Source organism: Hippopotamus amphibius, chromosome 11 (genome assembly GCF_030028045.1).
Source record: "Hippopotamus amphibius kiboko isolate mHipAmp2 chromosome 11, mHipAmp2.hap2, whole genome shotgun sequence".
Taxonomy (NCBI): Eukaryota; Metazoa; Chordata; class Mammalia; order Artiodactyla; family Hippopotamidae; genus Hippopotamus; species Hippopotamus amphibius.
The window spans coordinates 80,698,275-80,725,963 of NC_080196.1; the positions used below are offsets into that span (position 1 = coordinate 80,698,275).

At 42.7% G+C, this 27,689-nt stretch overlaps 1 protein-coding gene across 3 annotated transcripts in view; it reads right to left on the reverse strand.

Annotated features, from left to right (window-relative positions):
* The window catches only part of EPB41L3 (erythrocyte membrane protein band 4.1 like 3), a 137,426-nt gene extending 128,491 nt beyond the window's left edge, over nt 1-8,935 (reverse strand). For all 3 annotated transcript variants that reach the window (XM_057699388.1, XM_057699387.1, XM_057699389.1), the window contains exon 1: nt 8,907-8,935. The gene's annotated coding sequence lies outside the window, so the exon portion shown is untranslated. The remainder of the gene's footprint in view (nt 1-8,906) is intronic.
* Nucleotides 8,936-27,689: the final 18,754 nt, after the last annotated feature.

Sequence of the window (27,689 nt, forward strand, 5' to 3'; positions counted from 1 at the left end):
GCCATGCTATCAGGAAAGTTTCTGAAGATTCTTAGGCTGCATTGTAACTGTAGCTCCAAAGACTGGAAGCTAGCTGTTGGATTCATCTTTGGATCCTAAGAATCAATGCAATTTAAGTGTTTTGTTGCCCCTATATGTAAGTTAAGAACGTCATAATACCTCGAAAATATCTGTAAGATCCAAAGTATTCAGTATGATTTTGATCAGCAGAATCACATTTACTCATAGAAGCTGTTCTTCGTCACTGATTTCACTCCATTTTTCTATTATCACTCATAAGGAAAGAAAACTAACCCCACTGAAGATGTATTAGAGAGCCACATATTTTCACTTAGACACTCATTTCATACTCCCAACCACTATGTTACATAATTAACATCATCCCCATTTAACAGGTAAGAAAACTAACCCTAAATCCTACTTCCTTAACCTTTTAAATTTTACATAATTTCCTGGGGCCACTAAAGTGAAAAGTAATGAACCAACCATAGAGAAACTCAGGCAAGGCTCTTTCCTCTATGCTTAGCAGAGATTCTCTCAACCACTAGTACTATTTATTTACACTCTGTTATCTTTCCAGATGTTTACCAGACACTAGCCAGTACATTGGAAAGCCACTGAGGTGATTTAAGACAGCGATCTCAAAATGTGGTCCAGGAACCACTGCATCAAAGCCCATAAGTACTTGTTGGACATACAGATGCCTGGACCCAACTCCAGATCTACTGAATGAGAACTGCGGACGGGTCCCTGGAGATTGCTTTTTAACAAACTCCCCAGGTGACTCTGTTCCACGTGAAAATTTGAAAACCCTGTGGCTAATTCTCTGCAAACCTCAACTACTGTAATTTGGAGTTTCAAATCTGACAAAATTCTGTATTCTCATTGAGGATCATCTTTTGATGATCGAGTTTGCGGTGGAATGTTACAAAATTCCACACTCCCCTTGAGGTCTTGTCTTTTGACCCTCACAACTGCCAACATAGGTCCCTAGGAACTAGCCAAGCAGGTAAATGACGTTACGAACTGAAATGGGACGACATTTACTATATGCCTATTTGCATGCCACACTGCTCTAGACGTCTCCCAACACAGACGTCTCATGTCAACCTTGACGTCGACAGCACTATTGCCACTTCACAGCTGGGGGACCTTGCCCAGAGAAATGGAGTAACCGGTCCCAAGTCACACACCTGAAGACATTTCAGTCTTCTCCGACTCACTGTATTTGCTTTATTCTACATCACAGCTCCTCCCCGTGAATGACTGCCACCTAGGATTTAAGAATCAAGGTGGAAAACCTTCCAAATGCCTGGAGCAGACAAATCAGTCAACCTCTATCTTCCCCACTTTATCCGTAGTCCACGAAGAGTGTTCCCCTTAAACACAAGTTAACAAAAGTCAAAATCTAATGGCACAAAGGAATGGCATCAAGTGGGCGGAAAACTCAAGAATTCTCTGTAAGGAAATAATCAAAACCTCTCTGTACCTCTGTGGTGTGAGTAACTCTCGGTGAAAACTACATATGAAAACTACAAAAAAGCCAGCAGCTCTCAGGTCCATCCTGACTCTCAGAGTGTACCACAGCGGGACCTAACAGAAGTCCAGGTACCATTCCAGGCAACACCACCTTCAGGTCATAAAGCTGTTTTCCTCAACTGCATGAATGGGGGGAAAACAAGACTAGATTTCAGGTAAATCTAAGGTCTGTTCAAACCATGTGCTTTTCAAATACATAACAGACTGGCCCACATGCCTGGAAAATCTGCACGGAATCTGTGAGCTGAGCCTGACCTTTGCGAACCCTCTGCTGCAGAGGGCAAGGGAGGCTTTGGAACTCAGAACAAGGCCAGGGGAAGCTTATTATTTTCTGTCTCTGGGAGCCCAACGTCCCCACACCTCCTAGAACATCCTAGACTCTGAAGCGTGTTGACTCTGAGTTCAGGCTGGTTCGGGTTCAGGCTTCGGTATCTGCTGCCCCTTGGGGCACGCAGGGGGCACGTAGGAGGCGGTGGGCACCAGCCCCTGATGAAGGGCCTCTACACTACAGTTCGAATGAAATCAGGAAACAGATGTCTGAAGGCTGGTTGTCTCAGCTAAAACTAAATATTTACACACAACATTGAGACATACACAATCATCGTTAGAGACTTTAATTCTGTTTAATGCCCATGTTCGCCACAGCTCTCTGGTGGCTGTGCTGCAGGACAAGGATGAGAAGCGTAGGCGGTGTGTAGCAGGAAGGAGGAGGGGCTGGGTGACAAGGCGTCCCATCATCACCGTCAAGGTAATGATGCTTTACCGTTATTACACAGGACCCAAAGAAAATATCTATCTCCCGTTAAAAATAATGATGCAGGCAGAGATTGGTATAGATGAAAAAGCTTCCCAGAACACACTGTTGCATAAAAAAGAAAAAGGTTACATATCCATATTTAAGTCAGAAGTCTATACGTGTCAAACATGTAACTATCTATAAATCTGTACTTGTGCCCAACAAAATTACTGCTTTTAACTAGGCACTTGTGATATACCGGGTACTATGTTCAGTGCTGTGCGCATATTATATAATTTAATCTTCATGTCTTGGAGATCTAGGCACTGTGGCCATTTTGTAAATGATTAGACTCCAGAAGTCAAGAGACTTGACCCATGCCACACAGCAATCACATAGCAAGACTGCGAGCCCAATCCAGGTCTGTCTGATTCCAAGACCCACTACAGTCTATCACACATTCAAAGGCACAGCTTTGCGAGGATTTTTGCCAACATATTAACAGTAGCTATCTCTAAATGATGAGATTTCTTCTTCCTGTTTTTCGATACTAGAAAATATTTTAAAGTGAGTATGCATTATTCTTACTACCTGAAATAAAAAAGATGTTTTAATTGAAAGGATAGATAGGAATGAACATCACTCTATCTTCTGAACATCTCATTTTTCCCCCTAAACAGTCCAAAAGTAATACTTAATATTCAACTAAACATGGCCACAAAAAATATTATGTAGTGCGTTGCCAAAATATCAATCATTGAGAGGAACTAGCATTACACTCAATTTCTGAAAATTTTTGGATTACTCCATTAACAGAAGACCATCTGTCTCCAGCCTCCTGTTCTTCCAATACATCCTTCAGTTACGTCTTCTTTCCTACTCTACTCTTTCAATGGCTCCCCAGTACTGAGCAAAGTTCAAAATAGCCCTTAGTCTCATATCCATGATCAGGCCCCACACTCCTTAGACTAATCTACTACTCCCCAGGGTAAAGGCTACATTCCAGTTAAATTCAGGCCTCTTGACTTCTGGAGTGTTCTATCTGGAATGTCCTCTCAATGACTAATCAAAGCCCAACCATCTTCCAAGGACAAAACTGGAAAAGCCCAAATGGAAAATGAAGACCGCTCAATAGATTTTTTTCTACAAAGGGATGCACCCAAGAAACATAATTACCAGTACATAGGAGGAGCCACGTGAATAAGTCCCAGACATTACAAAGCATTTTAAAATCTGCATAGCCAAGGGACAGACCATAGTTCATGAAATTCACAACACCGTTAATTGTAAGAAACAACAGGATACGTAGCCCTCTGTGAATTAAGAGGTGACTCATATGCTGGAGTTTTAATTTTCTGGCTAGAGAACGCGTTTAGATTTATTTAGATATTCTGTGCATGCATAAAGAAAAGAGAAATGAAATATACTGGCCAAAGTATTCAAAATAATTGTGTATAAGGTCAAAATCCAACTCTTCTGAGTTGTGCGCCGACTCGTTTACTGCTTTTACGCAGTACCATCGATGCTTCTCCTGGGTGATGCGCTATTTCTTATGAGTGCTCCATTACTGCCGCCAAGATTTTCTTCCAGTCAACTGACACCCCATCTCCAATTTTTGATGAGTGTGCCCCACCAACGAATTCTGTTGTCAGCTTTCTCTCTGCCATATGGCTGAGAGCAACTGTACGACATAGCCCAATTTCAGAGATGTACAAATGTGAAAAAAAAAAAAACAGGTTTGTTTTAGAAAAGGATGAAATGTGGGGCTTGACTAAAACACATAGAAAGTCACTGTTGGAAAATGTAAACACCATATACATATATATATATATATATTTAGTGACCAAAGAAGATGGATTTGCTAGAGGAAATACTTTTTCTCTTTTCAGTTCAACATCAAGATCAATACCATGGCACAGCCCTCGTTCCGCTTTTGTCACTCCCCAATCTGATCCCTCTTCCCCCCGCTTCTGAGTGTTTCCTCTCTACCGATGTCTTCCGTGACATCAATTAGAGCTGGCAGGAAGGGAAGCATGCCGCCTGCACATCTTCTCTCAAAGAAGCCATTCTTTTTTTTTCTCGTGGTACCTGCAGTATTCTCTTCCCGGATCAGACAAAACCTCTAGAATCTATCTAATTTGAGCTACGGACAGAGTAGCAAACTTGTTATGAAAAGGATCGTGCCATTAAAAATAACGACTGCATACATGAGTCCGATAATTCTCATTTTAAAATAAGTGACCACGCTTTTTAAGCCTTTTCAAGTATTTTTTGTAGTGAAGCTTAAGTCACACATGGCCTCATTTTTAAATTCAATTCCATAAACATTTACTCAATACCCTGTGTTTAGACCTGTCCTGCTTTGGGGATGAAACTTCAAGGGAAATAATTTCCTCAAACAACAAGCACTGCTCAAGTTACCAGTGGAGAGAAAAATAAGCACATGAGGCAGAGTAAACATCACATCTGCTTTCCAGATTTAATACAAACCTTTCTGCTTTTTCTTTTTGTTTCTTTTTGTTTTAAGTTTGTAAGGAAGGGTTACAAGAACAGTGTATCAAAATGTCAGCCATGTAAAAATTAAGTTGTCAGCTTTTTCTCTGTACTGCAAATTACCAAAGAATTAGGGGTTTGGTGCTAATAGAAGCTTACAATTCTAAAGTGTGCAATTTAACCAATCACTGTAAAGTCTAAAAATGCAGTACGGAAGACATTTCAACCCAGCGAGCTGCAGTCCTGGTACCTAATTTCAACTTCTCTATCTGTGCCATTCTTCCTTTTTTCCTTCCCTTTGCTTTGGAAATGTTTTCTGGAACAGTGACGTGGTTAAGAGAGAACTGTTCAGGGGTCCCAAATACATAATACACTCACGTGAAAAAAGGACAGTCATCTTACCAAGGAGGTGGAGAGAGGGCCTTGGGCTGCGGCCGTTCTTGGGTGTCTTTATGCTCTCATCACATTCAATTCAAAAATCAAGGCACAAAATATGCTCTACAGCTTCAGAATTTCAGACTTCCTTTTGTAACTGATTCATCACTAATTGGGGTGCAATGTGACTGTGATAATCTCTGCACTAGAATTCTCACTTTGGAGAACTCTAAAATGCTAAATTATAAAATAATTCGCAAATAAAGCAAAAACTTAAATAGAAATCAATTACCCCAAATCACTGTGGATATCTTCCACACTTGTGAAACCTCTTGCTTTTCCCCCCCATTTTTTCTAATTGCCAACTGCAAACACATCACTTAGAAATAAATCAGAAACAACACGACCTACCCAGAAAAGAAACTGTATCTTGACAGACACCACATACTTTTTTGAAAAACAACACTAATAACCTAAACCAAGAATTTAACATGAATGCTATTTAGGTACAAAGAAGAGTAAGAAATACACTGACTCTATGCACCAAGATAGAGTCGTTACTTAAATACAATTTTTAAACGACCTTTTAAAAAATTACAGCATTTTCCTCAATAAGCGGAATATCCAATGATTTCTACTACTGCACACACGAAAAAAACCTCTTCTTCCTTGATCTATGAAACACACTTTCCCATGCAGGCTTGCATCCACGTTTAATTCTCCAAACAATACCTTATGGCGCAGTCCAACTTGAGAAAGGAGAGTCTCATTCATTTACCAGGCAAAGTTCAAGCCAGCAAGATGCTTCAGATGGTCTGCTTTTGCCTGCCCCACCCTTGCTTCCTTTGAGCCACAGTGATGTCACAACACCAGGCAGGGCAGTGACTTCACTGCTCCAGCCCCTGCTTCTGAGCACACAATTCTCTGCAGCCAAAGCAAATCGAATGACAGCAGAGCCCTCCAGGAGTGCCTGCTGAATTCCCAACAAACTAGCAGCTACGGAGCCTTTTGAAAGAAAGAGATGCTGCAGTGGCATCATCAAAGATCTCTCTAAGTGAAGTGGTGCCAAACAAAAATCTGAGTCATGGTTCTGGATAGTAAGAACCATGGAACTATATTCCATAATAACACTGACATCCAGACGAAGACTGTGGTTGGATGCCTGGAAGAGGCTGGGGAGGAAAGATGACCAGCGTATCCGAAAACTTAAGAAATCTCTCTTCTTTATAGTCAAATTCTCAGGGAAAAGAAACATGTATTTATTTTTCAGCCTACTCTTGGAGTTCTATTTTCCTGAAGAGGACACGAATTCTAATTTGTGAACTTTAAGGCTTTTTTAAAAAAATCATTAACTTAAAAGATAAAAATGTTTTACAACATGGAAGAGAATACAATGGACAGCATATCTCTGTCATAATCCAATAAACAGTAAATCCAAAAAAGATTACAAAATACTGACAATATCACATGACTTGGTACATGAAGGGTTGCTCTCTTTCACTTGAGCGGCCCCTTAATGCATTTGACCAACCCATGTTTTGAGACCAACGCACAGATAAAATACCATCTGATCAAGTAAAAAATCCCATATCTCCTATTTCAACATAATTCAAAGTTGGCCCACGTTCAAGCACTGTACAAGAATTGACAAAAACTGCTTTTAAGCTAAATTGCATTCGTGCAGAAGAAATGACTAAAAAATTAAATGTGAACTGTTCCCTGAGACACTGACCTTTGACCTCTATCTTCTCAATCCTTCACCTCAAAGGGGTTTACAAATTAAGTAAGGTGGCTACTCTTCTCATTACTGATAAATCATTCACAAAACCTGTTCAGTGTTGCCAAAATTATTTGCCTAAACTGTACTAGCTCGATAAACTATATGCAGTAAATGGTGCATCTGGTATTTTGCTTTTCTAAACCACCAGAAAATCATAATGCAAATGAGACTATTTAGTATTCAGCTATCTTATTTTTCATCAATGCCTTCTGAAATTAACAAATTAAAGTCAGCCTTCTCAATGTACAATTTATTTCCTCTCACAATGACTGTTACTCCAATTAAAGTTTTAAAAGTCTGCTACCAAAATTAACGTGCATTTTTAAAAAACACTGTTTGAGCCAAAATACAAATCACCTTCCCCTTCCCCAGAGTTTACTCAGGCTTGATGTGCGCTTTTTCCTTAACAGGGCTTTTCTGCTTAATTTGCTGAAATTGGGGCTGCGTCCAGGGCTCCCAGATCATAAATGGAAGATCAGAAATCATTTGTATTTCCTTGAGATACTAAAAATCAGTGTAAAACTCAAAAAGAATGTTTTCAGCACTTGGGTTGATGACTCTTCTACTAGGAAAGTTAATGCTACCAGCAGAAACTCCAACGCACACCTGGCCGTCCCAGAGACCCTAAAATGGACCCAAAAAGGGACGGCCAGGATATCTGCAAAAGCAATTCCGCAAGACTAATGTAAAAAAGCTGAAACACCAACTTAAACACGTAATGCAAGCGCCGCATTAGCAGGACCGCCTGGCCCTCGCAGGATTTCTCAGGCCGACCTCCACGCATAACTAATACCACATGTTCCCTTTATCTTCCTATTTGTTCTGCAACAATCTTCCTAACTTTAACCCTGGGTTGGAACTGGAGGAGAAAGCCCTAGACAACTTTGGATCCGGCAATCTGAAAACCGAAAAGGAGAGATCGCTCCCGCGGCAAAGGACCACAGTGGCAATTTACTAGGTAACCACACCCACCGCATTGCAGAAGCCGTGAACTTGGCGGGCGGGGGTGGGGGGGGAGGGTTGGAGAGGAGAGGGGAAAGGGGGAGGGGAAGGTGGGCGAGATACTAAGGGGAGATCCCAGAAAGCCGGCCCCCGCGGCAATCAGCCTGGAAACACTCGCCAGGAACCGGCTGGGACCCCGACCCCCGCGGTCCGGAGCCCCGGGCCCCCCGCCCCCAGCCGCCGCAGAGCCGCCCGCGCGCACACCTCCCGAGACGGCGCAGCCTCCCGGGTGCCAGGTGAGCAGCGCCGCCCCCGGCCCCTCGGCCCCGCAGGTGCCCCGGCCCCGAGCCTCCCCTTTGGGACGCTGCCTCCTCCCCCTCCCCGGCCTCCCGGCTGCAGCCCCCGCCGCCGTCCGGGGGCCGCGGCCCCACTTCGGGGAAGCGGACAAGTTACATAAAAGCGGCCGGCCGCTCCCGAGCTGGGATGCTTTGTGCGAGCGCACCTTACCGGCCCCGCGCCGCGCCCTCGCCGAGCCCGCAGCCGCCGCACGCAGGTCCCCCCCCCCGCTCCCCCGCGCCGGCCGGCCCCCGCCCCGGGCGGCGCCGCAGTGTCGCCCCCGCGCCCCGCCCCCACCCCACCCCGAGGGGTAACTCCAAACATGGCGCCCGCGCGGTGGGGGGGCCGAGGAAACTGACAGCGCGGGGACGCGGGGAGCCAGCCTCCCCTCTCGGCCAGGGCTCCGAGGGAGGCCCCCAGGCCGGAGGCCGGGCTCGGGCTCCGCGCCGGCCCCGCGATGCTGCAGCGCGGCCGGCGGAGCGGGCACGTCCCCGGGCGCCGGGCGCCGCGCTCCGGCCCGACCCAACGGGGGTCCCCGCGGGGGTCCCGGCGGCCGGGCGGGGCGGGCGCGGGGCTCCCGCGGTTCGGGCGGCCCGGCGGCGCCGGAGCCAAGCGTCCGCCCCCGGCCTCCGGCCCGCCCAGCGCACCTCGCGACCCCGAGCCCCCCCCTCGGATCCCCCCCTGCTCCGCAGGCAGAAAAGTTACCTGGGCTGGGCCGGGGGCCCGGGCGCGCCGCGGCGTGGGGACCGGGCTCGGGCGCGCGTCCTCCGGGTGCTGCGCGGAGGCTCGGGCGTGGGGAGGAAGCCGCAGACGCGGGCCGCTCGCCGCGCTCCCCGCCCCCCTTTGCAGGAGCCACGGAGGCTCCGCGGGCTGCGGCGGGGCACACGCCCAGGGACGGCGCCGGGCCAGCCTCGGCCGCGGGGGAGGGGGCGCCGCGGGACTTCAGGACCGTCGCGTCGCGGCTGCCTGCTCCATCCTGGCGCAGGGTCGGGCTCGGGGACGACGCCTCCGGGCCGTCGCCGACAGCGTTAGCCTTTGGATTTCCACTGCGATTTCTCCCCGGCTCTCTCTCCACCCCCCACCCCCCCCAGATTACCCCCGGGAGGCGGGGCAGGGTGATCCTCAGGTGAGTTATTTATTGGCTTAGGGACTGCAGGTTCGGGGGTTGTTGTTTTTTTCCCTTTTTGAAAGAAAAAAAAGTCAAATTGGTGGCGGTCTGCACAGGGTGGGGGGCCCAGAAATACTAAGTTAATGGAGAAGGTCTGAATTAAAGGTTGAGCGAGGAGGTTTCCTGTCTTTGGGCAGCATCCTCCTCCCCACTAACTCCCCCCTCCCCACCCTAAATCTGCAGTTACAGGTGGTCTCCTATGCTACCTAGCTCCCGCTGAAATGGAGAGGGGGCTGGAGGCGGGGGGATGCACACCGACTTGCAGGCAAAAGAAATTATGCCTCGTCGTCTCACAGTATCTAAGCTCTCACCACCTAACCAAGGCAGACTTATTGAAATGTTAAGGGCCTCTCCAAAGTCTCCCAGTCTCCCTTCCAGGAGCTCCCCAACTCATTTAAGGAGGGAAAAAATGGATTTACAGAAGAATTGCTTTTACCATCCGGTGCCAAAGATGTGGTGCAGAGTTAAATGGCCATGGGCAGAGCTTCTGGACCTGGTCTGTCAGTGAGGCCCCCCGGAGGTGGGAAGACTTGGGCTGTGTTTCCAGGACAGAGAAGATGGCAGTGGGGGTGGGGGGGGGAGGTAATAGCACAGGGAACTCTATTCACTGTCATAAACCATCACATGGAAAAGAAAAAAAGAAAGGGGAGAGGGCATTTTTCACATTTTTCAGGTTGTCTGAGAAAGAAGGTTGGAAAATTGTGGTTCCTGTGTTTCTGTGGAGTTTATGAAGATCTGTATTCTGTAGAAGATGTGCCGCTTTGAACAATTTTGAGGAAGAAAATGTGACTTAAGTCATCTTATAGGAAAAATATTCTGATAACGCTGCAAAGACAAGAAAGGCTGGGAAAATACCAGAAGCTGACAGGAGGTGACTATGGCATTGTTCCAAGTACCAGAGATACAAAGACCTAAACTGTCTTTCAAGTGACAGATAAAGGTGACAGTTCAAATGCTGGATGCATTTGTCGACGATGGCCTGGGTTAATTTCCTATCCAGGCCACAAGTGTTAGACACATATATACACATGTATCATGTCTGTTACATGTATGGTGCTATGTGTTGCATGTAAGATCTGTGAATAAAGAAAGGATTTATTTTCCTTTTTTATATGCATACTAAAGCACTTTCCTTTAAAAGTGGACTTGAACAAATTGTATTGTTTACAATATATACCACACTGGCATTATCATTTGAGACACAGATGGTTTCATATTCTCATTCATTTTATTGCTGTATTTTTGCTATTTTTTTTAATTGAAAGCAAACTGTTTTCTCCCTGGCTCGTGAATCTTAATCTTTCTAGTGATGGAAAAAATCAGCAATAGTGTATGAATGTCTGTTTTCTTGGGAGGAAATGTTCAAATACTATATATTATTTTTTAAAAGTTAGAAGTACCTAGCTATTGTAATACTGTATGAATTCAAAATTTGGAGTAAAAACCAAACTGCTTCACAGTTTAATAGTAAACGTGGGAAGCAATTACTGTGAAACCCTCTGGGTCTGACCGAGGCTCTCCGCTATTCTTTTTCTATTTTTCCTAGCACACAGATGGAGAAAAAGAAATGCCAAAGGAAAATTCAGTAACTTACTTGCATCTCTGTAATAAACACTCTTCCTTCTACCTTGTGAACATCATGCCAGAGCGGCTGCTAGTCGTGTGTCTCCCCACAGTGCCTCACTGGGCACATTGCAAGCAAGCTGTGAACGCTTTTGCTAAATGAATGAATGGACGTCAAATAATGAACTAAGTTGTCATTTGGCTTTTGTGAATTCTGTTTCCTCACGTATAAAATAAAGGACTATTTCCAAAATTCCTTATGTCTCAAAAACACTAGGGTTCCATAAAATAAAAAGACACTGTCACATATTAATACCTGCTGAGTAAAAGCAATAATGGAAAATCTACACTTTAACTCTCATCAGGAAAGAAAATAATGAGTGCTTCCACATGGAAAAGAGAAGGAAAGTAACAAAAAAGAAGACAAGGTGATGATACCATTATAGTTGGATTTGCTTTGTTTCATAAAAGACCAGTGAAACTCTGCATCCCTCTCACTATCAAAAATAAAGACACTGTACCCCCAGAGAACTCTGTTCTTGTCAGTGTAAGACCCCTCATGGTGCTGTTTCAGTTGGTTACAGAAAAGCAGTTCTCAGGTCAAAGGAATGTCTTTCAGACAGCCCCAGAGTTACTGCAGATTTGTCCTGATAACTCACTCAGAGTCCACATTTTCTGTGTTCATACAGGAAATACTGAAATAATCCATGAAATGCGTAGAAAGATTCTGTGACTTCAAGCCCAGGTCTCAGGGTGCGCGTTCTGGTCTCTACCACCATAACTAAGGCTAACCCTACAGTGGGCTTCCTGAAATTGCTCTCTTGTAGTGAAGATACATCACTGAAGGCCAACATGCTGTCCAGAATTTTAGCTGTGGTACAGAGAAAAGGGACACAGCTAACTTTAGGTAAGATGTGTGTGTAACTTCATCCCAAGCTGTAGAGAAGGGTTCCCCATGAACCTCCATCCACACACAAGTGTCCACAGCATACTGACTCTTTGGTACTCACTGGTACCCTGCTACCTGATGAACAATAGTAACTCCAGGGAATTCCCTGGTGGTCCAATGGTTAGGACTCCAGGTTTCCAGTGCAGGAGGTACCAGTTCGATCCCTGGTTGGGGAATTAAGATCCCGCAAGCCACGTGCATGGCTGAGAAAGAAAGGGAGGGAGAGGGGGGACAGAGAGAGAGAGAGAAAGAAAAAGGGAGGTATGGAGGGAGGGAGATGATAACTCCAGCATGATGGCCAAGGCAAGGGCAGCATTTGCAGATTGTATTACAGCCTCATTGCCTCATCAACAAGACTCCAGGGTGTACTGTCAAGCCTTATCAACAAGACCCCAGGAAGAGATGATTGAGAATCTGTCCACTGAACCTATTGGAATGTCACCCTCCAGCATGAGGATTGGGAGAACATTGAGGCTTGACCAAACCCTGCAAATTTGTCCAATCTAGCAGGCATGCAACCCTGTTGACAATCTCAGACTACCCTATATTAAAGCATTATGATGTTTAAAAATATCTCAGCATTCTTCATTCCTTTAAGTTGACTGTTTCTCAACATCAGTTGCCTTAGTAAAATGTTAACAACGCTCGCAGTAACTAGTTGAGGCTTATTTTATGCTCAGATTAATGTCAAGCACCTGAATTGCATATCAAGTCCTTGAAATGAGGACACAAAGTCTTCAGCCACAGCATTACCAGGGACCATAAACAAGGCAAATACAGGGATGAATGCATAATTCAAAAGCAACAAGCTTATTCTTCTGAAATAAAAATTCATTTGAGAGTTTCTGGGTACTAAGAATAGTGTCACGTTAACAGCTCATCAAGGCTTCCAGATGCTTCCTTCATTCCAAGTTTGTATACATCATTTCAGGGGTCTGTGTACATGCAGAGCACAGATGCAAAACGAAATTTTAAAATGCCAGTAAGTACAAACGCAGCACAAAATATACAAAAATATGTATATATGAGAGGGAGCAAGTTTAGACTTGCCAGCACATCATTAAAACAAATCATTCCTCACAAGGTTCAGAACTCTTTTCTACATTTTTTTGTTAAGTTGTGGAACAGATTCAATACCTTGAAAAAATCAAAACACACTCTTAATGGAAAATAAAATGATTTATATGCAAATCAAAACTACAATGAGGTATCACCTCACACTGGTCAGAACAGCCATCATGAAAAAGTCTACAAACAAATGCTGGAGAGGGTGTGGAGAACAGGGAGCCTTCCTAAAGTGTTGGTGGCAATGTAAATTGGTGCAGCCACTATGGAGAACAGTATGGAGGTTCCCTAAAAAACAAAAAATAGAACTACCATATGATCCCGAGAAAACCATAATCTGAAAGGATATATGCTCCCCAGTGTTCATTGCACAGTTTACAATAGCCTAGACAGGGAAGCAACCTAAATGTCCACTGACAGAGGAATGGATAAAGAAGATGTGGTGTGTATGTATACACCCCCCCCCCCCAGAATATTACTCAGCCATAAAAAAAGAATGAAATAATGCCATTTGCAGCAACATGGATGGACTTAGAGATGATCATACTAAGTGAAGAAAGTCAGACAGAGAAAGACAAATATTATATGATATCACTTATATGTGGAATCTAAAAAAATAATACAAATGAACTTATTTACAAAACAGAAATAGACTCATGGTCATAGTAAACAAATGCATGGTTACCAAACAGGAAACGTGGGGGAGGGATAAATCAGGAGTTTGGGATTACAATATACACACTACTCTATATAAAACAGATAGCATATTAGTTAAAGTCATTAACAAGTATGCATTGTTAAATGATTATGCCTTTCCTGTATGTAGCACAGGTCCAAGATTTCCCAGAAGAAACAGGGTGTTGGGTCCTGCACCCTGTGTTTCAAAACCTCTCCACAGAAGTGCTTTCTAGCTCAGGTTATATTGCATGTTGATATATACTTTACTGAGGTTCACAGGAATGAGAAAAATGAAGAAAGGGTAGAGGGACTGTTATCACCAGGTAACTGGTTGGATGTGGGGCCTGTTCCAGACTGTAAATTATTTGCCTGACAAATCTTAGGAATTTAGTTTTGGAAAGTCGATCTTAGATTCCAGAAGACAGTATTCTTGGAGATATGGACATTGTTTATTTAAATTGCACTCAAAGACATGCCTGATTCACAGCATATTCTTCCCTGGAAAATCATGTAAACTGCAAATCTTACATTAACTTCATTATTGTAAGGCAATCTTAATCCATCTATTTTTATGTGGATTTTGTGATGTGTATAATATCTTAGTAAAATATGCATTATTTAATAAATGGAGATAGTGCATGCTCAAAGAAAAATAACATAAACAATAAGGACCTACTGTATAGCACAGGGAACTCTACTCAATATTCTGTAGTAACCTGTATGGGAAAAGAATCTGAAAAAGAATGGATATATGTATATGTTTAATCGAGTCACTTAGCTGTACACCTGAAACTAACACAATGTTGTAAATCAACTATACTCCAATATAAAATGAAAATTAAACTAAAATAAAAATCATTCCTATTCATCAAAATTCCATATTTGCCTATTTCTGTTTTTGTAGTCTTGTAAAAATAATAGTCAAAAAGATGGGATTAATACATCTCATGTAAGTTTCATTGCATTAAAATCTACCCTTATTAAATGATTTTTTACTTTCTCCATTTGTAGTAAATTTTAGAAAGAAATCTCAGCACTTTTAAATAGAATAATTCCTGGGGAATTCCCTAGCGGCCCAGTGGTTAGGACTCCTTGCTCTCACTGCCAAGGGACCAGATTCGATCCCTGGTCAGGGCACTAAGATCCCGCATGCTGTGTGGCACAGACAAAAAATAAAAATAAATAGAATAATTTCTAACAGTAAAATTGTAAGGGTTACTCTTATCCTTGGTTCTTGATAAAGTTTAAATGCTCAATAACTCTATTCTCTTCCACTTAAGTAAAAATAAAGAATATTTTATATTTGGGCATTTTGTATATAGTGGCAAAATATAAGTAATGGAAGTTGGTAATCTGTAATATTTGGAAATTCAACTCCCAAGCAACTCACCATCTGAGTCCATATTGATACCCCAAACAGATGATCACTCTTGGATGATGCCAAGACAATTAACATTTTAATCACTTTGCCCCCAAAAATACAGAATAAATGCCAGCAAGCCCCTCAGTCTCCTGTAAAGTTGTAAATAATCCTAACCAGCTATTCTGTTTCATCCTGACAGCAGTCAACAAGAATGAACTGAGGAAGAAAAAAATGGTAATAAGACACATTCAGATATCTGGTTTATGAACTTGTTGACTCTGTCTCCAGGTTTATGTTCTCCTCTTTAGGCAAACATGCCATAGTTAACTTTGTAAACTGAAGAAACGCGCTGCTATGACTACTCCAAGAAAAATGTCAGCTTTGCTGCTTGATTTGATTCCTGTTTTCCAGGACTCTTATTTACCATTTCCAATTGCCTCCCTGTGCATGCATACTTAATAGTGTGGGTACAACCTGAAAATAGTCCGCAGCTTCCAGAATGTTCTGGGAATCAATGAAAACATCATTAGAATGTATTCGCCCCTTGAAATAAATCTGGTTCTTAATAGGTCAAAGCCATCTTAAAGAAAGCCTCTGCTATTGACTTGCTCCTGCTCAAGATGTTTATCAGACACTTGTCAGAACATCCAGGAAGGGCTTATTTGCAAATGATACAAATCTGAGAAGGATGCCAGAGTTATTCAATCCAGAGTTTAAATTTTATATTTCTGTGTCAGCAATAATCTTGGAAAGCAGTAAAAGTACCACTTATATCAGAATCCCTCAGACTGCTTGTTAATAAGATTCCTGGGTCCAGCCCCGGAATAAGCAAACTAGAACCTCTGGGGTGGGGTCCAGAGAGCAGGCACTTTTAACAAGCTCCCCAGGTGATTCGAAATCACACTTGGTTTTGAGAACCACTGGTCTAGGTGACTGGTGTACAATAATGACACAGGTGACAAAGTTGATGTATTCTTCATACGGATGTTTCATAGACGGTGGGACAGAGAAGAGTGACAGGACAGCCTCATTGAGCCACGGAGGTGAGCGGAACTGTAGGGAGCCTACACTTACGGCACTCAGCACACGTTTTGCCAGAAGAGTTATTGCTTGGATCCCGCCGTGTGCGTCAATTCGCAACAGCAGTTCATTCGCAGTAAGTATAGTAATAAATAACAATGAAAGATTGTTCTGTACCCACTTCCAGCAATAATTGGATTAGATGCCCATTTATCGAAGAGTGCAATAACACTCCAACTCTGACCTTAATTTCCAAGTGCACAAAGTATCTTTACAAAGTTGCCAAGGGATGTCTCATTAACATGGGAAATGGAGAACTAATTGCTGGCAGTTTGGGATAAGTTTGAGACTTGACTCTCCCAAACCCAGCAAATAGGAACTTTAAATTATTCATACCTTTTGCTATAATGTACATATGCAGACAGGCATTCCCTGTGCCGATTAGTGAAAGCTAGTGAACCAAATTAAATAACTAAATTGACCAGACGCCACATACCTTTAAGCACAATGTGAGGAGTTTTGTTTCAGAAAAACAAGATCATTAATCCCATTAATATGTTGTAAACATACAGATCTTATATTTTTCATACCAATGTGTAAGGTTAGTTTGGTTTTACAGTTGGTGAGACCTACGGCATGATAAATTTAAATCTAGTTTTACATTTATATATATTTAAGTAACAAAAGTAATGTAAGACAACATGGGGGCATCAGAAATATTTTCTTTCATTAAAGGGATGTTAAAGAATGAGATTTCAGCTCAATAAAAGATAATAAATTCTAATATGGGCCAGCTGTCTTAATGAGCAGTGGGCTCCCCACCTAGAAGGGTCAAGGGGACACCAGATAACATCTGTCAATAATGCCCCAGAAGAGATTCCTCTTACAGATGGGCAGTTGGGCAAGATCAGATTTAAAGTCCTGTCCACCCTGAGATCAAATTATTTTCCAAGTGTTTTCCAGCCAGGAATGAGGGCTTGCCCACAGTTCTTCACTGTTTAGGTAGTAACTCAAATCTTGACTTCATTAAGATATACCGAGAGAGATATACATATACATACATACATACATACATACATATATATATACACACACATACATGTTACGCATGTATATACACATACATGTTACACACGTATATACATATACATGATATGGAATAGCCTACAAAACTTCTGCATTATAGGTTCAGATTAACCTGTCATTGGCTCATTGCTTTTTCTGCATGAATCTGAAGACAATTTCTAGTACCATTTCTCTTCTACATAATCTCTCTGATCCATCATCTCTAACCCACTTGTCCTACCCTTGCTCATCAGACCTTTATCTCTGTGTTGGGTTTTATCGAGTTGCATCCAGTGGGTGGACACGATGTTGTTTGAGTCAAAGTATAAAGATTCGAAATGGGAAACCATTATATTTCTAAGCCCTTTCCTGAAATTTCCCCAGGTGTTCCAATGCCCATTCCCTGACTATTCCACTCTTTAACAAGATCAAGCAGGCACACACCTGCCCTACCACACATATGTTCATGAATGCCATTACGGAGGAATGAACAGAGTACTGAATCATGTCTTCAAATTGTGGTGTGGCCTTGAACAAATTTCAGCTTATCTTTTTATTTATTTTTATTTTTTTTGGCCACACTGCAGGGCATGCAGGATCTTAGTTCTCTGATCAGGGATTGAATCAGTGCCCCCTGCAGTGGGGGCACAGAGTCCTAACCACTGGACCACCAGGGAATCCCCAAATTTCAGCTTTTCTTGATAGCAATATCCACTGAAATATTCCTTCCATTTTCTGTTTTATTAGAATAGAGCCATGGTTCTTAACCATAGCAGTGCATCAGGAGAATCACATGCAGGAGATTTTAAAAAATAGCAACTGAAGTTCATTTTCATGGTGGCATGATAGATACATGTGGGCTTATTATAATTCTCTGTACTCTATATATTTGAAATATTTCATCATAAAAAGTTTAAATTTAAAAATATTCTTAGGGACTTCCCTGGTGGCACAGTGGTTAAGAATGTACCTGCCAATGCAGGGGACACAGGTTTGATCCCTGGGCCAGGAAGATCCCACATGCCGTGGAGCAACTAAGCCTGTACACCACAACTACTGAGCCTGCACTCTAGAGCCTGAGAGCCACAACTATTGAGCCTGCATGCCACAACTGCTGAAGCCTGTGCACCTAGAGCCTGTACTCTGCAACAAGAGAAGCAACCACACTGAGAAGCCTGCGCACCACAACAAAGAATAGCCCCCGGCTTGCCACAACTAGAGAAAAGCCCATGCACAGCAACGAAGACACAACACAGCCAATAAATAAATTTATTAAAAAAATTTTTTTTTAATAACTGATGCTTGAGATCTACCCTAAACCAGAACCTCTGGAGAGTGAAGGGCAGGCATCAATATTTTTTTAACATTCCCCAAGTGGTTTTTAAGGGTAGGCAGAGTTGAGAAACAAGAATAAGAGAACACTAAAGCACAAAATTGAATTGAATATTAACAATTCCTCAAAAGAAGGATACCATAAAAATCAAAATTAATAGCAGTTTATATCTCTTTATATCTCAAAACAGAAGCCACAGGATTAAACATGCATGTACCCATTATTTTCTATGAAGCTAGTTGTTTTCTGAACACATGTTTAGTTTCCTTGGCAGTGCCTGCCATCAGATTTGTTGATACTCACACTCTCTAGGGGAAACTTATTACTGTAGCTGGCTGCCCATTTCATAGTAATGTGTCAATAAAATGCTGGCATATTTAATAACAGGCATAAAGAACTCATAACACTAAATATCATGACTAGAATTTCAACAACTCTTCAAACACCCCAAAGGAAAAAAAATATATCATTCATGGTTTTATTCCAAGTTCCTCTGTGAAGTAGAGAAAATACATTTACACACTCATGAGTATCTTAGGTGGTGGATGATAGAAGATTCCAGCCTGTAATCAGAGGGGTCTAGTGGGGAATCATGTCTAAATAAATACAATCTTAATGTTTTATGAAAGGGAGCTAGCAATTTCCCCCAGGGGTGTTCCAGCATTGGGATTCAACATCATGGTGCCCAGCCCAGGGATCAATATTTTTACTAAGAGCCAAAATTTATGGAGCATTTACCTTGTGCAAGGAACTGTTTTATGAGCTAGTCTATGAGAATACCTTGTTTCACCATCATGAAAACCTTATGAGATAGATCCTATGATTGCACCTATTTGACAGAAGGGGGAAATGGAGCAGAAGCAGGTCTGTGTCCAAGGTCACTTGGCCATGACCGGTAGAGCCAGGATACAAACTTGGATGGTCTGACTCCCATGCTAGACCCAAAAGACTTCTAACTCTACAGTCAAATACACACACACACACACACACACACACACACATTTGGTTAAATCTCATGAAATTGGCACTCTTCAATTGTTTTTTGACTTTCAAAACCAGTAAGTGGGACTTCCCTGGTGGTGTAGTGGTTAAGAATCTGCCAGCCAATGCAGGGGACACAGGTTCGAGGTCTGGTCCAGGAAGGTCCCACATACCACAGAGCAACTAAGCCTGTGCATCACGAATACTGAGCCTGCACTCTAGAGATTGCGAGCCACAACTACTGAGCCCATGTGCCACAACTACTGAAGCCCACACACCTAGAGCCTGTGCTCCGCAACAAGAGAAGCCACTGCAATAAGTCCGTGTGCTGCAATGAAGAATAGCCCCTGCTCGCTGCAACTAGAGAAAACCCATGCACAGCAACAAAGACCCAATGCAGCCAATAAAAAAACCCCAATCCCCCCCCAAACCCCAGTAACTTTACAATAATGTACTGCAATGAGAAAACATTGTATTAGCTATGAAGGCAGAGAAGCATGGGGTTAAGGAATGACTATTTCCACTAACACAGACATATTAAAGAACAGGAAATGTCTGCTGAAAAGTCTCTAAGAACATGAATATAGAAAGAATACTTGGGGTTGTTTTCAATCTAAGAAGATACTAAAAGAACTTAAGGTAAATGCTAATAAAATAATTATTATTAATTTTTCTTTAATACCTACAACGTGCCCACACTGTTTTAAGTGCTTTATCTCTCTACTGTCCCTATTCCTCACAGTTCTGTGAGGCAGGAATCCTCATGCTCCACATTCTAGAGATGATAAAACTAGGGCCACTGAGCAGCTAAGTCACTTGCCCTGGTTGTACATTGGGAAGTCCTGGACCTGGCAATTTTATTTTGGAGCCTGTGCTCTTAACCACAATGCTCAGTTGTTCCTATAGAATTCCATCGGTTTAGCTAGAATTTCCTCTACAGAAAGGGAAATACCAAATTTAAAAAGCTGTACCCCACACGGAATCCATGTATAGCGATGGATCTATTTTTCTAAGAAGAGCATTCTACTACTATTTCAAGTTTGAGAAAAAGGTCAAAGGGGAATGCTCTAATCCATGGGTAAGTTCCAGGGGCTCTACCTTCAAAATCTATCCAGAATCCCAGCACACCCCCTGCTAGCACTCTGGGGCAAGCCATCACCATCCCTCTCTGTGTTCCTGCAACAGTGTCATCACATCTCTCTCTTCTGCCTCCCTGGGACCTTTGTCATCATTCTCCAAACGGAAGATACTGCGATCCTAGTGAAACAAGCCAGATCACGCCACTGATGTTCAAAGCCCCCAAAGGCCCCTGGACTGCATCCTCTGTCCTCACTCTTCTGGCCTCTTCTACCAACCACACTCCCAGGGCCTCACTCACTCTGGCCTCCTTGAAGATCCTCAAACAAGCCAGGCACAGTCCACCCTTGGCTCCTCTCTCTATTATGCTGACACCTCATCTTCTTCAAGTCTGATCACGTGCCACCTCCTCAAAGAGCCCCTGCGGACCTGATTCTAAACTGACCCAGCTAACCCAGCACTGCCACCCTACTCTACTTAAAAAAAAAAAATAAACAAAACACGTAACATACCCAGCATTTCCTTATTGATTATGTTTATTGTCTATCCCTTGACATTCTTGATGTGAGTCCCGCAAAGGCAGGGGTTCTGGGGCCCCATTCCCTTGTTGTCCAGCCACAGAGAACAGTGCCTGGCAGAGGGAAGGCTTTCAATATGTGTTTACGGAATGAAAGAATGAAGACATGAGCAGGGATTACAGAAGATGAGACTCTGGGAAGAAGAGTGGTTAGAGGGACAGAAAGTACAGAATTGCAGAGTTAGGTTGCCCAGGATTGGGATTACACACCAGAAAGAAGAGATTTAGAAGGAAGAAACTAAATATAAGAAGGAACAGACATATGGTGAAAACGTGTACGGAGTTATATACAACATACCTCTTCCAGATCCACTAGTGGAACTGATTTGGGCAGAATCTCCCAACCACCCTTAAAGGTTCCCCAACCTTACCCTGAACCAATACAGATGACACCAGCAGGGCGCATCTCGCACCACATCCTCAGAGAAGAAGTAAGGAGTGGAGTAGCCACCTCCCCAAATGCCACTTACCATCGGGGGGGGATTTAATGGGCATTTGTCTTCTCAGAACAAAAGAAAACATCACAAGATCCAGGTAGGACCCTCTTCACTCATCTGCACAAACAATGGAAATGACCTCTGCAGTGGGAGTTGTCACATCAGCTGGAGCAGAAGTGTCCAGGCTAGTATTGTTTTTCATATCAATGGTTGCCATGGTGATATTTATAAAGATGTAGCAGTGATCAGGCAGTGAATACTTTTAAGAGGCTGCCGGAGGAAAATAAGTTGCAATCTACCCTCCATCTTCACAAATCACTCTCATCCCACTTGCTCCCAGTAAATGGCTCACTTCTTTTGATTGCACTTGGCATGCCCAAGAAAGATGAGGCTCAGATTCTGTAATTTCAGGCTTGAAGCCTATACTGTGTTTTTCCATTTGGTCTGCATTATGGTTTTATTCAGTGATTCACAGCATCTTTTCAAAGGTCACCAGATCACTTTCATCTGCCAAGAATGTCTCCTAATCCCCAGCCTCTTCCTCCACCATGGCACCCACGTTTTAAGACCTCCCAACCCCTCTGGAAAAAGTGTCTTTGTGTATTACCATTGCCAAGTTTATGCCGCAGCCATACTTTAAACAAATCTTAGGAAACAGAATATGTTCAACACTCCCTTTCCCCTCCAGTTCCCCTCCTCTGCCCCCGCATCATTAGATTGCAAGCTCTGTGAAGGAAGCAGCCATCTCCTTCTCATAGTTGTACTTTCCAGTATGGGATTCATGACACATTAACCCTAAAGAAAAACAAAATAAAACAAAAAGCAAAGCAAAAAAAAAAAAAAAAAACCCTGAAATAACTCCCAGCACCAGGCACTAGAGGGCTTAGTGAATGACCCCACCATCTCCAGTTTTGCAAGTTAGAAACCCTGGTGTCTTCCCGGCACCTTACACCCCATCAACTCCTTTACCAGTTCTATTACCAAGTCCTTTGCACTTTACCTTAATCTCCTGGATCTGTGCACATCTCCCCTCCCCACCTTCCAACCTGTAATAGTCCCTTCTCGGGTCTCCCGTTTCCCTGACAAGAGTGAGCTCTCAGAGACATAAGTAGGATGCTTAGAACATCCACACTTCAGTGTTCTCAGGGAAGGGACAACTCCCTCTAATGCAGCCTCAACGCCTTGAGTTCTTGCCAGGCTCCTAAACCATGCCCCCTTCCTCTGCTCTGGTCAGACCAGCCCCTTTCCTTTCCTCTTCTCCAACTTGCATAGCTGGGTCATACACCCTCATTCAGGGCTTGGAAGTGCTGCCGTTGCATCTCTGCATTGTGGGTGTGATTGTTTGATGAACCCCTGTCTCCCTTCACTAGAATCAAATCCCAGATGAGAATCAGGGCTGCTCCTGCTCACTGCCGTGTCCCCGCTGTGCACACTGCCTGGCAAGTCGGAGACAGTGAACATTTCTGATAAATGAACGCTGAGGGACTGTTGTTGTTGGAGACAGCACAGTCCATGATGGTTAGGTGTCTGCATGTACAGTTGGTAGCAGTGGGCCCCCTACTTCTGCTGGGTGCGAAAGAAAAGCAAATGCATAGACCCAGACTCAGCGAGGCCTTTTGGATCTTGGACACTTACATAAGACTAACCATAGGCACTCAAATATTTATCCATATCGTTTGCAAACAGGGAGTGAGCAGGAACCAAAACCTTGCTATTTCTCCCAGTGGTGTGGTGGGAGTAGGAACATTTGGCACGTGAAATGCTGCCCGTACAGGGCGTGGAATGACGCAATTCTTCCTCAGCCCAGAGCATGAGCCTCTGAGCTTCACCACTGATTCACATTCACTGTCTGCATGTCAGTGATCAATCCTGTTAGAGGAATTAAAGGGCAGGCAAAGAGGAGCCATCAGTACAGCCATCAGGGATGGACTGCGAGGAAGCCTGGCAGACGCTGAGTCTCTCTGTCTGTACCTGGCCCAGCGTGCTGGACAGAACATTGGGTCTGGAGTCACCCACTGGCTCCTTCGCTTGCCAGAGCCCTGACCTTGGCTTGGGCTGCGTTGCTTCATCTCCTTGTATCTGCTTTCTCATTTCTAAGCTGAGTGACTAACCTGCTTCAAGGACCATCTAGAGGATTGAATGAAATAATGTAGAAAGCACTTAGTGAGCTCTAAGTTCATATAATGGTGATGGCGTTATATGCCGTTATGAGGGCAGCTCACAATAATACCTGTTGGCCACCCTGGCTTGGCCAGTGCAGCCCAGAGGCCCCCGAGGTCTCCCCACCTTCATCTCACCTCGGTGGGCTCCAAGATGCAGAGGCAGAGCCGGGTGCCCCTGGAGAACCGGCCCGCTTGAAAAGGTGAGGAAGGATGGCTCTCAGCCTTCGGGAGCTGTGTTGAACTCCTAACTCCAGTTCACAGAGGAGCTGGGACAAAGCAGCCAGGAGCCCTTAGTAGCTAATCTGACTCGGTTACATTGCCCAACAGAGAGGCATAAGTGCAGGAAATCACATCTGCTTGGAGCTAAGAGCTTATATATTAACATGTGTGCTGCTCCTAATATGATTTTTTTTCCCTAGTCTTGCCACCATCGCTGAAAGCATTTTTTTTTTATTTATTATTTTTTTTTGGGGGGGTACACCAAGTTCAATCATCTGTTTTTATACAGCTGAAAGCATTTTTAAAGTGCTTATCTGAGAGGTTCTCAAGAGCACCTGTCTCAGTATTTGGGAATCTCATCAAAAACTGCAAATACTCGTGTTGTTGAAGATGGGTTTTGTTGTTGGTTTGTTTTATTGTTTTTTTTGTTTTGTTTTTGGTTCTTGGTTTTTTTGAAGGAGGCAAAATGATTTAGCGTCAGGCTAATGAATAAACGGGTCAACTGGGATCAGAGCCAATGGCCATCAAAAAAAGAAAAAGAAAGACACAAAACGCTGAGTTTTAACTACAGACACATTCAACTGAGTTCTTAGAAGAGGTTAATGTGCTAGTTTGGAAGGAAGTTCAAAAAACAGTTCCAAAAAGACTTTGAGCCACAGAACCATCTCCACTCACAAAAAAAAACCTCATTTATTGAGAGCTAGCTATCTGCCAGGTACTCGGTAAGTATTTTACACGCACTCTATTACTTAGGATTCCGAAAATCCCTAAATCTATATTACTGCATCTTTTTTAAGCTTTTTATTTTATATTGGAGTATAGCCGATTAACAATGTTGTGATAGTTTCAGGTGCACAGCAGAGAGACTCAGCCATACACACACATGTATCCATTCTCCCCCAGACTCCCCTCCCATCCAGGCTGCACATAACATTGAGCAGAGTTCCCTGTGCTGTACAGTAGGGCCTTGTTGGTTATCCATTTTACATACAGCAGTGTGTACATACCATCTTACAGTTGAGAGGTTTAGGACCTGCCCAAGGTCACAACCAGGTAAATGGTAGAACTGCACTTGTCTGCAGAGAGGTATTTACTCAAATCTCTCTCTCTTCTCCAAGAAAAGAGCGTTCCTTTGAATGAATGTACTCTGATATATTTGTTCAAAAAAATTTTTTTAATCATATAATGGTCGAGACAGAACCCTGCAACAAAGTTGCAGGATTAATGGAATCTGAGGCCTAAACCACTGGGAAACAGGACTTTGCAAGTGGACAGAAATCCTCTGAGACCTTTTCAAATGGGAAGCAGAAATGGACCTAACAAAAAACCCAGAAACGGGTAACAGAGAATGGCATGTGTATCCAGGTACCATTACGCTTACGTGGAGGGTTTAAGCTGGTAGTATAGAGAATAATTGCGTATTAGATTTAATTATATGGAAGCTGCACAGTCTAGGTGTTAAGAGCTGAGTTTAAACCTGGCTCTGGAATCTCCAGGTTGTGTAGTAAATTATCCTTCAAGGCTTTGATGCAAAGTGGGAATGACCACATCACCCTCTTCCTGGGATTACTTGAGAATCAAATACGTTAAGCTCTTCCAAGTGTGCCTAGCACATAGGAAGCCCACTGTAAATGTTAGCTATGATTATTCATATTGATATAAAAATACATTCATTTTCCCCGAGGGTCATGATCTGGGAGAGGGCACCACAGGACAGACATTCATATTCTACAAGCGTACTTAGTTTTTGACAGTGGTGCTTTAATTCAATTAGACTACATCAGGTCTGAGTTTTTTGAACTTTAGGAGAATTTTCCTTGCCAGCATTACACAGAGTCTGAAATTAATTAAATGATAGTTGCTAAAGTGAAAAGTTTCCAGGACCCGTTTCTGTAGAATACCTCAAAAAAGAAAAATCTGGCCTGCACTCCTTATGAAGATGAATATACATTTCCTTCTTCCTGTAGAGGACTTTGTGACCTTCAAAATATTTGGCTACAGTTTTCTCTTTATGATGTTGAGGCGGCCACAGTTACTCCTAAGTTGGAGATCAACAGAATAGATGATGATGTTTTCTACCATGAAATGTTCTCATATCATTAAGTCTGGATTTTTAACAGTCCTATTTTCGAATTAATGGAGAAGAACAATTTCCCTGTGTTGCTAATTTAGAACACGGATTTTATGCAAAGAAAGAGACAAAGTTATGGGTACCTGAAGTATCTACCTCAACTACAGAAGTCCCTGCTGCCATCAGAGCCCTGCTTCTTCCCCCCTTTTAGGACACCAGGAAACTATTATATTGGGGCCACCTCTAGCTAACTCAACCGCCACCAGAGATAGGACCCCAAAAGCAAAGCTTCATAGCAGCCCTGCAAAAAACATCAATTCGGTGGAATTGAAATACTACGGTTTATTCATTCTTCAAATGCGTGGTGGATGAAACAGACTTCCATCCAATTACCTGGGAAGCCAACCACTGAAACAGTCTTTCTATAGGAAAATGTCTTCTGAGTTCCAAATAATCAATCTACAAATGAACTTATGGATGTAAGTGTTTATAAATTCATGGTTATTTAGTTTAATTTGACACCTTCTTGCAGTTCATATCAATCACACAATATTTCCTTGGTTGCTTCTCTAGAAAAGCCAGTGAAGACTAAATACAATTATTGACAGTTTAATTACTATCTCAGCTTCTTGGTATGTGATCTAAATTAAATATTTTTCACCTACCACATAATTAACAGTTTTTCTAGTAAGATGAGAGAAAATTCATTATACTACACCTATATTATGACATTAGTTATTATAGTCAAAATTTTGCCTTTATGCATGCTAAAACACGAACATGTTATTTAGCCTACCTCTATAGGTAGGCTATTTTTTCTTTTCCATCTTATTTTGATCTTTGGCTCAAACACTATGATACCAATCAGACATGAAAATATATGCATCTCCATTCCAAAATGCTCTTTCCCTACAAATCCTCTCAGAATCTGTGTGCTAGAGTAGGTTTTCCTGTAACTCAGTTACAGAAATGCTGAAGTAATCTAAGGTGTTTGTATAAAAGGGTGATATAAAACTGAAGATAGCCCAAGAGCTGATTAAAGCTAAAGTTAGGTGGGTTCCCTTGATTAACTGCACAGCAAGTGTCTGATGAGTGATGGGTGGAGAACAGCCACAGTCCACACTAATCTAGATTCAGTAACTTCAAGAATGAAGAACTCTTATCCCTATCTTCAAATTAATTTTTAAGAAAAAACTCCCCCAGGGAAGCACTTAGAAAGACTAAACAATTTTGTCGGCACAATCTGCCTGATAAGAGTAACTTTTTAATTTTAACTTTTTCAAACTTAATTCGAGACAACTGGTTACCAAACTAAGTCAAAGCCTCAGGTAAAGTACAAGTTCATCTAAATAGGGGAATTAAGCATGTAGATCCTAAAAGTTCTAGAGAGCACCGCAGGATACCCTGCTGCACCATTCTGAAAACCTACATTTGTTCGGGTACATTGATCAGGAAGGAGAACATTTGCACATTTATTGAAAAGAAAGTGAATGGCAGGCCTTGTTATGTGACTTGAATATTACATTCCCTACTTTAAAGAGTAATTTGCAAGACTTTATATTGGAGGAAAAGAACAAAGAACGTATTATTTTCTGTGGCTTTCTTATGGTCATCAGAGGCAAATCCTTCATAAGAGGCTTCTAAAAGGCTAGTGATGGACTGAATGAGATGTCCAATGAGAAATTTTAATTTTCAAGTAGGATACATACTTGTAATTAATGTAAAAAATGTGCTTCATTTGCTAAGCCTGGAGCATCCTT